Raw genomic sequence first — 15,719 nt, 5'->3', positions numbered from 1 at the left:
ATAAAGGGTTAAGGAGAAGAGCTTCATACTTTCTCCATAATGATTAAACTATATTTAGCAACCGACGCCATGAGCCACGAGATTTGAATAGCTCATGATTCCATGTTTGCTGTAAATGTTTTGTAACATTTGCAAAAACAAATCGATACTTTTATTTTCAGCCGATATTTTATTTTTATTTGTAATTTTATTTATTTTGAAAGAAGTTTTTCGAATTTTAATTTAATTATTAATAATTAGTAAGTTGATGTAAGATTTAATCTTTATAAAATGGAATATTTAATAATAATAATTTATGGTATTGTAACAGAATTTAACTATAAATTTATCTATAAGTTAAAAATTCCTATAATAAATTGGCTAAATTTTTCTTAATTACATGATTCTTCATATTGAATAATATTGTTATATGTCTTTTTATATGGATATATGTTTAACTCATATATTAAAAAAAATTATAACTAGCACAAAAAATTAGTAACTTCAGTTGATGTTAGTGGACATCATTTCATATGTTGATATAAAAGGTGTAAAATGTTGTGTCAATCGGTAAATATTAACTACATTTACTAATGTGGTTGTGCTAGTCGACGGGTAACATGTGGGGGGTGTATTTGCTGATCATGGTTGAAGAAGGTTGATTATTTCAATCATGGTTGATGAGTTTGACCAAGGTTGAAGAGGGTTCACCAGGTTCAACCATGGTCAACCATTAATGTTACATCGATTTAACAATGTTACATTAATTTTGACTATTGTTACATTATTGCATTAATGTCACATTAATATTGACCATGGCTGACCAATGTCAACCATCATTGAAAATGGTTTATGTTACACTAATGTTAATGTTAATGTTAATGTTATATTAATGTTACAAAAATGGTTGCATTAATGGTTGAAGTGGGCTGACGAGGTTGACCATGGTTGAAGAGGGTTAATCATTGTTGGTCAAGGTAATCCATGGTTGACCTCAATTGACCATGATTGATAATGATTACCAGGATTGACTAGGGATTAAGAGGAAAGATTATCATTGAGCATAGTTTACCGTGGTTGACCATTGTCAACCATGGTTAATCATTATCAACTATGGTTTACCATGGTTGATGTTACATTAATGTGAAATGCATTGATGGGGTTGACTATTGGTTGAAAAGGGTCAACCATTGTTTGTCACCATGGTTGACCTCAGTTGAACATGATTAATAATGATTACCATGGCTGACCTCTCTTGAACATGATTAACAATGGTTACAATGGTTGACCTCTATTGACCATGATTGACAATGGTTGATGTTACATTAATGTTAATGTTAATCCTACATTAATGTTAAAAAATACGTCATTAACCATGGTAAACAGTAAGGCAACATCGTTGTTTAAATACATCAATGTTACAAAATTGATTGACCATATGCACAATAATGTTGTTGTCACATTTACCTTAATGTTATAAAGATGATTGACCATAGTTAACCATGGTGGACCATGTGGTTTGACCATATTTGACCTTGGTTGACTAGGGATTCCCAACTTGTCTATGATGTGTGATGGTTGACTATTGCTAACTGTGGTTGATTATGATTGACTCCCATTGACAATGATTAACTATGGTTTACCATGGTCAACACATGGTTGAGTAAGGTTGATTGAGGTTGACCCTTGTTGACTATGGATGGCCATGTTTGACAACAACTTAAGAGGGTCAACCATGGTTAACAATGACTGACCATGGTTGACAAGGTTGATGAGGGTTGACCATAGTTGACCAAGGGTTCATGAGGATTGACTATAGGTGACCATGTTAGGCCATTGGTGATAAGGAATGACAATGACCAATTATGGTAAAGTATTATTGACCACTAATGATCATGTTAACCATGATTGACCATTATTGAGCTAGCTAATTATGGTTGACCTTGTTATCCATGTTTGACATTAGTGAGCTTGTTTGACCATAGATAAGTTTGTATGAGCATAAATGACTATGGTCAAGTATGGTTGACTATGGGTGAACATGGTTGACCATGGTTGGCAATGTTTAAAATTGGAGGAATATCGTTGACCATGTTTGACCATTCTAACCATGTTTAAACATAGCTCGCTATTAAGAGTAGGTAGAGAATCGGTTTTTTTAGGTTGACTAGATGTGATCATGGTTCATCATGGTTGACCATGGCTGACCATGGTTGACTATGGCTAACTAAGGTGGTGTATGGTTGAACATGGATGACAATGTGTGACAATGTTTGAACATCTTGGCAATGTTTAACCATGGTTGATTTTATTTAATGATGTTTGACCATGTGTGAACATGGTTGACTATGGTTGATTATGGTTGATCATGATTTATATCTTGGATATGCTAATTATGGTTGATTATGTTGAATGTGATGACTATAGATGACTATGTTAACTATGTCATGATGTTGACTATGGTTAACCATATCACAATGGTTGACCATTGTGACCATGACTAACCATTGTGACTTGAGAAACTATGTCCATGTTTGACCATGTTGAGTATAGTTGACCATGTTTGACAATGAGTACTATGTTAATGTATATCACTCATGGTCAACCCATCATACAATGTCTATGCCATATGTTGTTTGGCACATTGCTATGATATTTGTTGTTGGTCATATTGACTTTATTTAACAATGTTTGGTGATATTTTATCTAGTAAAACATGGTTAAATATGGTTAACATATGGTTGATTATGGGTGTACATGCTTATTCATGGTTGTCAACATTTACTATAGATGACTGTGGTGAACCATGGTTGACCATGAAGCACATGTTGACTATGGTTAAGCATGTTCAACCATGTTACCTATGGGTGGCCATTATTAACCATAGCAACCATGGAGACCATTATTGAAAATGGTTTGAGCATATTTGACCTTAGTTGACCATGGTTTCCCAAGTTGTCCATGGTTTATGATGGTTAACTATTGCTAACTAAGGTTGATTATGGTTGACTATGGTTGATAATGGTTAACATAAACTGAGTATGGTTGATTAAGATTAACTATAATTGTTGACTATGTATTGCCATGTTTGATAATGGTTGAAGAGATTTGACCATGCTTGATGATGGTTGACCATGATTGACAAGGTTGGTGAGGATTGACCATAGATGATCATGGTAGGCCATTGGTGACAAGGATTGACAATGATCAATTATGGTTAACTATGGTTAACCATTAATGATCATGTTAACCATGGTTGACCATTGTTGAGTTGATTCCTTATGGTTGAATCTCATGTCCATGTTTGACCATGGTGAGATTTTTCAACCATATATGAGCTTGTAAGAGCATGGTTGACTATGGTTGACCATTGTTGATCATGTTTAACAATAGATGAATATGGTTTACCATGTTGAGTATGCTTAGTGAAGTGGTTGACTATGGATTCCCGTAGATGAATATGGTGGTCATGAATGATTTAGTTACCATCATTGACCATTATTGAGTTGTTTCAAGCATACTTGAACGTGATTGACTAAGTTTGAGTAGGTCGACTATGGTTGATTGTGTTTCATACATTGGATATTGTGATTATGGTTGACTTTGTTAAATGCCATGACTATAACTTATTATGTTGACTATGTGATTATGATGACTATGGTCAACCATGTTGCAATGGTTGACCATTGTCACCATGATTGACCATTCCGACATTGAGAATTTATGTCCATGTTTGACCATGTCGAGTAGTTAACCATGTTTGATTATGACTATGTTAATGCATATCAACCATGGTCAACCCATAGTATAATGCATATGTTGTATGTTGTTTTGCACATTGTGATTATATATATTGTTAGTCACATTCTGATGATGTTTATTGTTGATCACTTTGCGATCATGTTGATTATTCATAACATTGTGAAATTTTTCGCCACATTGTGATGTTTTCTCGTGTTCAACACATTGCAATGACATTTACTTTTCGTCACATTATGATGATAGATATTATTCATCACATTGCAACATCATTTGTTGTTCATCACAGTGCAAACAACTTTAAAGTTATTAAATTTATATTGTAGGTCACATTGCAATGATGTATATTTTTCATCACATTGTGACATCATTTCTTATTCTACACATTACAACAATGTTGATTATTTGTAACATTGTGACATTGCTTGTGACATTATGATGTTGGTTGTTGTTTGTCACATTGCAATGACATTTATTGTTTATTACATTATGACGATAGATATTATTCATCAGATTATAATGGGTTTTGCTGTCACATTGCAATGTCATTTTTTGTTCATCACACTGCAACTTTAATTCTTGTTCCTCAAATTGCAAACAACATTAAAATAATTAAAGTTATATTGTGAACAATATCAAGTTAAAGTAATATTAAATTTATATTATAATATGATTAGAAAATTTATATAAAAATAAATATTAAAACAGGTAGGTATTAATTAAATCAAAATTAAATATTAAGTATTAAGTTTATTATATAAAGTTATTAACTTTAATGACTATTTTAATGTTTATGCCCTTGTTGACTTTTGGCATGTTGAACATGATGCTTGTGGTTGAATATCGCTAAAAATGATGCCCATGTTGACTATAGTTGACTATTATTTATCAATGTTTACATGTAGATGATTGTGGTTAACCATGATTCCCATGGTGACCATGATTGACCATGGCACCCATGTTGACTATGTAATATCCCTAATTTTTTGAGCATGGGAGTCACTAAGGAATTGTACCCAATTTTACCAATATTAATTAAAAAGGGGAAAATATTATTGGAGAAAGGTGACTAATATTACTTTATCGGAGATTAGCGGAAAATTATTATTTTATTAAATGGTGGAAAAAGTGACTTAGTAGAAAATGGCCCCCACCAATAAAATAATATTAAAAAAAAAGTCTAGAGGAATGAGGAGAAATTAAAAGAGGATGGACTCATTTTGTGGATTATCTTCTACATTTGCAAACAAGCACTCACTTGTATGCTTTGTTGTTTAGCAAGTCTAACAGTTGTTTAGCCATGAATCTCTCACACGGGCGATTCAACCTCTACTTCGGGGGAGCATCTATGCCCACCCTAGGGAGGTTATTCTACAAAAGATTTTAGGGAGTCAAGGGTAGAAACACACATCAATCACCATCGCAAAGAGGGGGAAGTGTGTATTTCTGGGTAGTCAGAAAATACGCAGAGGGAACTAAAGATCAGCAGGGGACTCATTTCTTGTCGGGAGATCCAGGAGCTAAGGAGGCAACATAGAGCAACCATTTTTGCTAGAGTTTGCAACTAGCTAAGCCAGCTACTAGAAATTCACATTTCTAAGTAGAGGGGTAGTGCAAAGGCCACCCAGTAGAAATTCGTGGTGTTTGGGGAGCATCTGATCTTGGCTAAGAGTCATCCAGGTAGTGAGGAGTTGGATAGCATGGGTAAATCTAACATTTTGGAGGAGTTTGCAGAGGGATTTGTAGGCAGTTTGCAACAGGTCAAATTTGGCAACCATAGCTAGGGTGAGGCTCCATGGGGGTTGAAAATCAGAAGTCAAAACTAGCTAAATTCCCTTCTGGGTTTTTCTGTTTTTTGGCCAGTGAGTCCGGGGTTAAAAGCACATAATTATATGGGTGGTTTTAATGCACTTTCCAACCAGTCAAAGTTCAGTAGTGCAGTAGTTTTCTAGGAAGCACAGTGCAGATTGGTGCAGCAGTTGGCCAGCCATCATCTCAACCATTTCCTACCTGGATTTGGTTTTGCTTGTCCACTGAGACAAGCCCAGGTGCACGATTCCACTATATATTGTATTTGGCTTGCAGAATTGTAATAAAATGGCTCAAAAGTTCTTCATTTGTAGTTTTTCTATGGGTGCTTAATGAATATTTCGTTTTTGTATTTTGCTGCATAGGATAATTGTTGTTATCACTTGTATTTCCTATTTCAGAACCTTACAGTGGTATCAAATAATGATATTGGCCAATTGTGGGGGAGCTAACAAGATCAAGGAGGTTTTTTCCATGCATGCATAGTGACTAGTGAATTTATGGGCACTCCAATGACACAAAAAGAGAAGAGTACACAAGGGATCATGGAGGAGTTGATGAGGTAGAACCAATAGTTGTGGATACAAAAATAACAAGTCCTAAGAGGATGCACTAAATGTTGGGGATGTTGAGTCATACCCAATAGAGAAGCCATGTGCATGCACAGACAACCCAACAGTATAACACCCATACGTATCACCAATTTGGTTGTCCTACCATGCCTCATTTTCTGGATAAGCCAAAGGAGAAGCATGGGTCAAGGAAGAGATCATCCTATAGAGGAGGGCAATTAGAGGGTGAAAATAGGGGGGGTTTCTACTAGTGGAGACCAAGCTTTAGATGTTAGTAGCCTAAGGAGGAGGTTGAGCATGAGGACATGCAGGATGGTGAGGAGCACATTGATATACCCAATGTGGCACAAGAGTCACCATTGTTGGAGACCTCTTTGATAACACTAGTTGACACCTCACTGGAGATAGTAGAGCCTACACCCCTAAAGCCATATGTTTATGAGGTGTTGTTTGTAGGTGAGGTGCTAGGAGACATAGAGGTACCCAGAGCCATGACTAAGTTCCTTGACGGTAGCCACCTACATCAGCATGGAAAATACATAAAGGGATGTGAGACAGTCATGGAGGGGCAGGTTGTGGCCCATGTAGAGCCCATGTTGGAGGAGGACGATCAGTCGTATTTTGGGTTTGCCACTGATTTAGAGCATACAAATGCATAGACCATCACCAAAGCCACAATACTTCCAAACAATACCTCTCTTCAGGCTTATATAGATGGGACTTGCAATATTTCTAGGCTACTTCTGCATAGTAGAGAGGGAGGTGCAAAATTACCCCGACAGGTTTTATGTACCGACCAGGTCAGTGTGATGAGGCGACATGAGCTACACATGGAGAAACATTCGCACGATGGGTGACTAGTTTCATGTATGGTTGTTTGTGCATTTGATCCCTCTCTCGGGATTGGATGGAGAGAGATATTGAGTTGGTTTCCGGTGGATCTATTTAGAAGGTTAGATGCATCCATGGCCATAGTTCAACAGAGGCTATGGATTAGCAGAGGGGCTAAAGAGCCACACTGTTGTTGGGATCTATGTGGGATTCTCTTTCACATCATGGAGTTAGTAGGTGATGGTAGTAGTCACATGATGGACTCGATGGTTGGGCACACACACAAATTCATATCCCCTACAGAGTTCTTGACAACACAAGTGACAGGATCCATTGACAAGGGAGCAGGAAAATTTCATGGGTTGTCATGGCATGTTTGGAATACATGGGATTGTAGGATGATTAGCCTACTTTGGCAGGAGTTGATAGGAAAAGGTGGCATCGGCATGCCACCAGACAGGGTATTGTATGGAGACAATGCTCTCTCACTGGTATATTTGACACCAGAGCTACTGAGGATGGCCTCAGTAGTGTTATTCACGTTAGCATGTAAAGAGTTAGGCCACTTAGGTCTATCTGGGAAGATGAGGAGATATAGCTCACATCATGGAGGGCTTACCAGCAGAGTGGTAGTAGAGATGGTGACCCTGACAGGATGCAGGAGGATGCCTATGGACTCAGTCTTAGACCTTGATATCCAGGGGTGTATAGGGGTATGCAGCAGTGCACAACAATATGTGGAGGAGCACGAAGGTGTGCAGTGGTGCGTAGTGGTGTGCAGGGTTGCATCGTGGTGTAGGAGGAGTGGTTCACATATTAATGCATTCCCTCATAGAGTGACAGACACATCGATATAGGAGGGATACCAGTTGATCCGAGATGATGTAGCAACATGTAGTAGGGTCCAATGGTGCATAGAGATGTGTGATTGGGTGCAGTTGTATACCAGGAGACACGAGGATACATGGTTATATGTAGTAGTGTTTGAGGTTGCACTGCAAATAGAGGGAATGCTACTAGCAGGGAGATTCCTTAACGAGGATTTTAGGCATGTCATTGGGGTGGACATACCCAAGTTTGGAGAGAGAATCAGTCACAAGATAGGTCGAGAGTGCCCACATGGGTTCTTGATCATACTCATTGAAACCCACACATCTTCCACTTGTTAGCATCATGTGCAGTTGAGGGGATCCTTATTGTGTTCGATCTTGGCCCATAGTGTGGATAGCAGGACTTGTGGGATTTTCCTGAGATGATGCTATGAGATTCAGTGCCTGAGGGGCATGATAGATATTCTACAGTGGAGGAGCAGGGTCAGCGTGCGAGTTTACAACCATAGGTTGGGAGATGAGGTGATATTATGTAGGGGTGGCATATCATTCAACACTCAACTTACACCTGGGGAGATGGTCATGGGGGAGACATGTGCCACTCTTTCCATAGGGCATGTCGGGATCTTGCATGAGCAGAGGATACCATGTATGATTGAGGAAATTTTCTAGTGGGTGTTCGGGCTCCAGACATTGTATTGGCACATTATCGAGAGGGTGGATGGCAGACTTAGTGGTGATGGTTGGCAGGAGTAGGATGGATCCACATACATTGAGTCGATTGTGAGTATCAAAAACCCATCTATTGGTTGCATTCAGGGGGTAGCTATTTGGCACCTGCAGTTTTCAGCAGTCATCAGTAATATGCAGTGGCAGGAACAGGGCAGTTTACCATGCATCAGATTAGTTCATGATATATGGAGCATATATATTGATTGCATGCAGGGACTAGAGACGAGGAATGGATGGATTCGAATAGTTTCCAGAGCTATGTCACTGCAGGTCTTACTATGGGATCTGGGGATTCAGTTGGTTGATATATCACTCTGTCTCATGATGAGCAAAGTCATGGAAAAGAGTGATCTAGTTCACTCTTCGGTTGACACATGGGGGTTCACGGAGGCCTTCATCGTATGGAGAGGTAGGTTTTCCCTATTGCTGCATAGGTTCAGGGTTACCTTTGGATGGGTAGGCTTTGGCATCATGGAGATGCCTAGGCAGGATGTATTTGACATTTGTCAGTATTTCACTATTGGGTTTCAGGAGAGGAGGATCAGTATGTGCATGATGGGCAGTCAGTTGTAATCAGAGTGGCACAATGTCGACATGGTGGCATCTTTTTGAGATTATCATGGGACCCTGGTATCGAGGGATTCATTTATGATAGGATGGTGCAGGGATTCAAGGTGACTCAGTGGCACATTTGGGACCTTGGTATTGTTTGCAGTGATAGTTTGGTCAGCAGAGAGAGAGCGCTTGTTCGAGCATTGCTTGAGGACAAGCAATTTTTGGCGGGGAGGACTGTAATATCCCCAATTTTGTGAGCATGGGAGTCACTAAGGAATTTTACCCAATTTTAGTAATATTAATTAAAAGGGGGAAAATATTATTGGAGAAAGGTGGCTAGTATTTCTTACAGAGAATAGCGGAAAATTGTTATTTTATTAAATGGTGGAAAAAGTCACTTATTAGAAAATGGCCCCCACCAATAAAATAATATTAAAAAAAACAAGTCTAGAGGAATGAGGAGAAATTATAAAAAGAGGATGGACTCATTTTGTGGACTATCTTCTACATTTGCAAACAAACACTAACTTGTACGCTTTGATGTTTAGAAAGTCTGCCAATTTTTTAGCCACAAATCTCTCATGCGGGAGATTCATCCTCTACTTTTGGGGACCATCCTGCCCTCCATAGGGAGGTTTTTCTATAAGAGATTTCAGGGGCAGCAACACACATCTGTCACCAGCGTAGAGAGAGGGAAGTGTGTATTTCTGGGCAGCCATAAAACACGCAGAGGGAACAGAAGACCAGGAGGGGACTCATTTCTTGTCAGGAGATCTAGGAGCTAAGGAGGTAGCATAAAGTAGGCATTTTCACTGGACTTTGCATCTAGCTGAGCCAACTACCAGCAACATGCATTTCTGAGTAGAGGGACAACGCAAAGGCCACCCAACAGAAATTCAAGGTTATTTGGGGAGCAACTGATCTTCGGTAAGAGTCATCTGGGTAGTGAGGAGTTGAATAGCAGGAGTAAATCCAAGATTTTGGAGGAGTTTGCAAAGGGATTTGTAGGTAGTTTGCAGCAAGTCGAATTTGGCAACCATAGCTTGGGTGAGGCTCCAAGGGGGTCGAAAATCAGAAGTCAAAACAAACCAAATTCCCTTCTGGGTTTTCTTGGGTTTTTATGTGTTTTGGCCAAGGAGTCAGAGGTTAAAAACACATAATTTTCTGGGTGGGTTTAGAGCATTTTCTATATAGATGAAGTTCAGTCATGCAGTAGTTTTCTGGGCAGCGCAATGCAGATTGGTGCAGCAGCTAGACAACCTTTAGCTCATCCATTTTCCTACTTGGGTTTGGTCGTAAAAATATATTTGATCCATCTTGTCACTTGGTAGATCCAAGAAGTTGCCAAATTTGGTTTTGTATCATCCTTTGATCTTCCATTTGATATATTTCAATATTTTCTAAAGCATGTGCATAGAAGAGTGTCATAATTCTTGCATATCTCCCTGTTGAAAATATTAAGAGGGGGTTGAATTAGTATTTCCTTCCTTTTGCACGATTGGTTAGTTTATTATTTAAACATTCAGAACATTAAAATAAACATATGAAGTATCATCAAATCAATGAATAGTACACAAAAATTGTGTCTCAACAAGTACATACAAATTTACCAGTTGAACTGGAAGGAAGTACAAGACCCCCCAAGGGTTTTACCAACAATGCTGGAAAGAAGAAAATGCTTCCTGGATTGTTTGGTCTCCCATGCTAGGGATAACGACACAACTACAATCTACTCCTCATCAAGTTGCAACCTCTATTGTTGCACTTCACTGCTAATGTTGTCCATTGTTACAGCCGCAGTTACCACTGCTACCACCACTTCCTACCACCGCCCACTGCTCCCACTACTTTTAGTACTATCCATTGTTTCACTGTTGCACTACTATCCACATATTGTCACTACCTACTACTCCCTCTCTTCTACTACTACTCACTGATGCTAATGCTACATACTAACTTTGTTATTTGGCCTCACAATGCTCTGCACATATATCAAATCAAGGGCAATCATACTATCATTCATCCTACATCAAAGTCAATAAACTTCAAGGATATAGAACGATATCACTGCCACATATAAGGACACTATCATATATGCATACAATATCATTGTCACCCATCATTCTCATCAAGATTATTGTTGCATCAATGTTATTTAATGGTCATTTTTACAAAATAAGGTCACTATCTCTAAACAAGGTCATTGTCATCAAAGTCAAGGTTACTAGGTCACTATCTTACTGCTACCAAGAGTACATATAGAAGTATAAATAATGTAGTTCATTGAAGTCACTGGCATCAATAATATCAAAACAATTATATCTTTCATACATCTAGGTCTCTACATATGTCAATTTAACCGAAACTTTGTAGACATATACCTCAACAAAATGTCTTATGGATGTTGAGATTATCTTTAACACAATTTTGTTAATAAATCTATGTTACCACACTGCATAGGAACTTATAGATACATTTACCAATCCTTTGTTACTCTGTCACCAATATGCTCCTAATCAACACCAAAATGCTACCACCCATGCTCCATATGCATCACTTTACACACTCTATCAACCATTTTACTTCACAACACCACCAATCACATCATCCTCAGAAACACATGCTCCCTTTAATGCTCCAGTGCTCTATTTTCTATCAGAATTTAACCAATCTATTTTCTAATAAAATCTTTTATAGTGTGTTATCTTAGCCCAAATCAACATTGAATGAATAAATGATGTTACTGGCTAACATTTGTATAAGAATCACTCATTATCCCACACGATTCAACAACATGCCCATAGATGAAAAAAAAATATCCTCTGCTCTTCTGTCACAATATTGGTAGAAACACAATATCATGAGAACAATAATACAACACTTTAGTCATCAATGCACATGTATATACATTGAAATTCATATTCTTATTGTTCAAAAATATTAAATGCACAACATCAGGAACAATAATCACTCATTGGTTAATTGGACAATGAATTCAGTAAGCACAACGCCAATTAATACACTTCTATTTTAGCCAATTAACTTCCATTATTGCACAACCTCACTTTGCAGTCCAATCATTCTACATCCAATCTCTATTCACAAACCTTCAACTATATCTCACACTAAATAGAACAAATTCACAACATTCAGATTTCTGCAGATTATTTTTAGATCATGTACAATACAGACGGTAATAGAACTTGTAAGAAATTTCTCAAGTGAAGACTGAACTACAACTTTTATTCTTCAAATATCAACTTTTCTGAGAGACATGATACAAACTTCAGAAGTTCAGATGGTATTCAATCTTAGATGAAATAATCTTGATTCCCAACATTACCAATTTCAAGACTTGCAAATTTTTTAGATGTGTGGATTGAGTTGCAACTATCAGGGCTTATCTCTTTATAAATTTCGAGAAGCCAAGAAGATGAAACTCCATCCAAAAATTGTTTCCACCAGTATGCAAATGAACCTTAGAGAATCCATGTGATTTGCACCAAAGCGTATAGAAAAAATTTTAGAGTCGTGCCATCAAGACTAGGTAGAACAAAGATAAAAAATTCTTCACATTAAATCTGTAGTTTCATCCTTAGATGGGATGTACATAAGGATGGCCACATACAAACTCAAGCATTAAGAGTATTTACAAGGCAAAAACATAAGAAGTGATTTTTTATGGAAGAATTCACCTCTTTATGGTGTCCAATCAGCCTACAAAAAGAATTGAAAACAACGAATCTCCTTCTCATCATAACCTAATTGAATATCCCTTCAATAAAAGAATAAACCCAACAAGTTTTATGCCACTTCGTTTCTTCACTTGACCACAAAAATTATGTCATTCTTAATATTCGATATGTGATGAACGTTAAACATCTCCCTTATATAGAAGTTGAGGAAGAGTTCCATGGAGCCAACTTGTGCTCATATGAGGGAAAAATGAAATTCTCATTTTCATTTGAATTTTGAGCCAAAAATATTTTATTTAATTTTAAATTTGAATTTTGGTTGGAGCCAAAATTCTTTTCTAATTTGGGACCATTCAGAATGCATACTCAAATAACTACATTTAGTGAAAAACCCTCGTATATACTTCCACACTTAACTTTTCCCTTAATTAAATCATCTAATGCAGTGTCTCATAGCCAAGCCAATATAATGTATCCACATCACCATACTTTGGGGTTTTCGATCACGTGTTGGGGCTTCAACTTTGATCAAGCATATCGTTCAAACTATGAAGGCCCACAATATGATCTACATATTAATGGAATCAACATGACGAGTAGAATCCACTGGCAAATATTTTCAAGATGAACTCAGTCATATGCATCGTTAAAATCTTCAAAAAGTGTGGGGTATGATCATTGTCCAAGGAGATGAAACCCTAAAGCTAGGATTAGCAGAGTTTCATCACTACATCCTCTCATCCATGACAACTAACATAGTGAGGACATAAAATGACAACATCATGCTCTTGTTGCACTTGGTATGCCATTCTGCACTCACTTTGACATCAATGGCAACATACTCAATAGGCTCCCCCTTTGTCATTGATGTCAACACACTGATCACAATCTAGCATGTTGCATAAGCTTCATTTGGCTTCATATTTCTTCTCTTCATATGTTTCCATGGTCATATCCTGCTTTTACATGATTGGAAAATGGTGGATGATGCATCCTTGAGGATATATCCATGTGATATGGCTCCACCTAACAATATGATTACATGTTGTGTCATCTTTACAGGCTCCCCCTAACAATGTGTTTTTCTGCTACATCATGTCTTCCAATAGTTTGATAATTCATTTTGAAAATTGTTATCATTGCTAAACTTTGGTGGTCTTGTCTTCTTTCCTATAAAATGATTTTCCTTCTTGGTTTTATGAGGTCCACGTCAAGCTACTTCTATAATCTCGTGCAAAATGGCCAAATTATGACATAGGTAACACTCAACATCTGGTCTGAACAATGCACCAATCATGTTGTAGCTTCTGTTGTCATAGGCATATGTGACTTTGTCTTGCCTTCCAAAAAATATGTTTCTATGGCCTTGATAAAACCCTCTATTAATACTTCTACAATATTCCTTGCAATCTCGATCTCTATGTCCATAGTTAGCACAAGCATAGAAATAACCATGAAATGTGCCTACATACCGGTGTGTATATGGTCATGATATTCCTTGAGAATATCCAAGGATTTACTGCTATCCACTTCTAAATTCTCTTCTATGATTTTCTTTCTTGAATGCATCATATTTACTTCTTGAGGCATTGGGCTTCCAACTTTTAGTGTTGGTTTATTCGTGCAGAACTTTGACTTTGGGATTCTCTTCATTTTTTGCGTGAGACTTCTTTCCTTCTTTTGCATGTGGCTTATCTTTATCTTTGGTAGGAGGATTCTCTTCATGATGCTTCTCTCCATTATGTGACATCTCTTCATATTTTCATCTTTATCCTTGCATCATGAGGACTCACTAACATATCCAAGACATGTCTTGATAAGTGGTGATATTTGGCAACTGAGAATGTCATCCAAGGGCTATGAACGCCTCAGTTTTTTATTCAACTCATCCACTTCTTCTCTCAATTTGATAATTTCATGTTCATTTTTTATTCAATCCTCTTCCTTCCACTTCATTTAACTTCTTAAGGCTTCCTCAATCCTTCTTTTCTTGATCAATTTTCATGATCCTTGTCATTGTTTTCCACTTCTACAACCATCACTACCATTGTTCCCACTATTACCAACTACTATCCATTGTCTCCACTTCTATCACTAATATCGATTGTTTCATTATTGTCATTGTTGTAGTACTATCCTCTACTTGTCACTGCCTACTATTGCCTCTATTGTACTATTACTCACTACTGTTAGTCTTGCATACTTACTTAGTTACTTGGCCTCGCAATTCTTTTCTCATATAACAAGTCATGGTCAATCCTACTATCATTTGTCCTACATCAAAGTCAATCACACTTCAAGGTTATAAAATAAGATCATTGTCACATATAAGGAAATTGTCATATAAGCATACAACATCATTGTCACCCATCATTGTTATCAATATTACTACTGCTTCAATACTCCTCAATGGTCAGTATTACTAAACAAGGTCACTGTGACCATCTCTAAATAAGTTCATTGTCATCAAAGTCAATGTTAATAGGTCACTATCTTACTATCATCAAGATCACATATAGAATTATAAATAATGTAGGTCATTGAAGTCACTGCAATCAAGGATATCAAAACAACTATCCATGTCATACATCTAGTTCTCTGCATATGTCGATTTCACTAATACCCTATAGAGATATACCTCGGTCCTCAACAAAATGTCTTATGGATGCTAAGATTGTATTCAACACAATTCTTTCCATAGATCTTTGTTACCACACTGCATAGGAACTTACATACATATTCAGTAATCCTTCGTTACTCTATCAACAACGTCCTCCTAATCAGCACCAAAATTCTGCCATCCACGCTCCATATGCATCACTTCCTGCACACTCTATCAACTGCTTTACTTCACAACACCACCAATCACATCATCCTCATAAACACTTACTCCCTTTAATGCTCCAGTCCTCTATCTGCTACATGCATTTAACCATTTGATTTCCTAATGCAATCAT

The sequence above is a fragment of the Pinus tabuliformis genome, chromosome 2_1 (assembly GCF_031772625.1).
Source record: "Pinus tabuliformis cultivar Carrire ecotype Pingquan chromosome 2_1, CPIR1, whole genome shotgun sequence".
Classification (NCBI taxonomy): Eukaryota; Viridiplantae; Streptophyta; class Pinopsida; order Pinales; family Pinaceae; genus Pinus; species Pinus tabuliformis.
Note: the sequence above shows the minus strand (reverse complement) of the source record.